Here is a 1,578-nt window from a genome sequence, read left to right on the forward strand (position 1 = left end):
GAGGTCGGGGCAGGGGGCGGCAAGGCCGGGGCGACGGCGACGAGGTCGGGGCAGGGGCGATGGCGACGAGGTCGGGGCAGGGTGTGGCGAGGCCGGGGCAGGGGCGACGGCGACGACGGAGACGGCGGCGAGGTCGGGGCAGGGGGCGGCAGCCTGGCAGCGTCGATGTCGTCGGCGTCGTCGGGGCGGCAACTGCGAGATGAGAAGTGAAATTTTCACAAGTCCTGCTTATATACCAAGAGCATTGGTCCCGGTTCGTGGCACCAACCGGTATCAATGCATTCCTTTAGTCCCGGTTGGTGCTACCAACCGTGACCAAAGGTCAGTTTTCGCCAGGCCAAAGGGCGGGAAGCAGCGGCCTTTGGTCCCGATTGGTGGCACCAACCGGGACTAAAGGGGGGCATTGGTACCGGTTGGTGCCACGAACCGGTACCAATACATTCCTTTAGTCCCGGTTGGTGCTACCAACCGGGACCAAAGGTCATGTGTTGCTGCGCCCGCGTCGAAAGTTTAGTCCCACCTCGCTAGTTGAGAGGGGCGCGCAGTGGTTTATAAGCCCCACTGCCGCACCCCTCTCGAGCTCCTCTCCATTGCAGGCTTACGGGCCTAAATGTCACTGCTATGCCTAATGGGCCTACTGGGCCTTCTGCGGGCCTGAATGCTGGCCTATCGATGGGTTTCTAGTCGTATTCAGGCCGTGGCAGCCCAGTAGGTGGCATATTTTTTATTTTTTAACTGTTTTTTTGTTTTCTTTTTTGCTTTATTTATTTTGTTTTGTTTCTACTTATAACAAAAAACTTATTTATTTTATTTTATTTTATTTTGTTTCTAATTACTTATTTATTTTATTTTATGATAATTCTTTTTGCTATTAAAGTTTCTAACAAAAAAAGTTCTTTATGAAAATTCTTTTTGCTTTTCATGATTTTGAACAGAAAATACTTCGATAATTTTAGTTGCAACAATTTTATATAATTTTAGTTTCAATAATACTAGAGGTTGCTTATAATGTTTTGAACAGAAAATACTTTGTTAATTTTAGTTTCATAAATATTACTAAAGTTATTTTATTTTGTTTCTACTTATACATTTTATTAAATTTTATATTAATTTGTTTCTAATTACTTATTTATTTTATTTTTTATTTTTCATGCACCATCTTTCATGCATTTACTGATTATTTTGAGCTATAAGACCCTAAAATTGAAAATCATTTCAAATGAACTCTGAAAAGTTTGAAAGTTGGCATGGTATCATCATTTCACCCACATAGCATGTGCAAGAAAGTAGAGAGGCTTACGGCAAAAACTGGATGCACTTCGTGTACAAAACGGACAATCTCTTTCGAAGTATCAGGGTTTCATACGGAAACTCGTCTGTTACAAAGGGATTTCATTTTTTTGAACTTATTTGAACTCCATAGTTTTTCTGTGTTCAAAATGCACCATTCAAAGCCACATCATCAATTTTCAACCTTTTCTGACTTCATTTGTTATTTTTCATGCATTTACTGATTATTTTGAGCTATAAGATCCTAAAATTGAAAAGCATTTCAAATGAACTCTGAAAAGGTTGAAA

This window comes from Triticum aestivum, chromosome 5D (assembly GCF_018294505.1).
Source record: "Triticum aestivum cultivar Chinese Spring chromosome 5D, IWGSC CS RefSeq v2.1, whole genome shotgun sequence".
Classification (NCBI taxonomy): Eukaryota; Viridiplantae; Streptophyta; class Magnoliopsida; order Poales; family Poaceae; genus Triticum; species Triticum aestivum.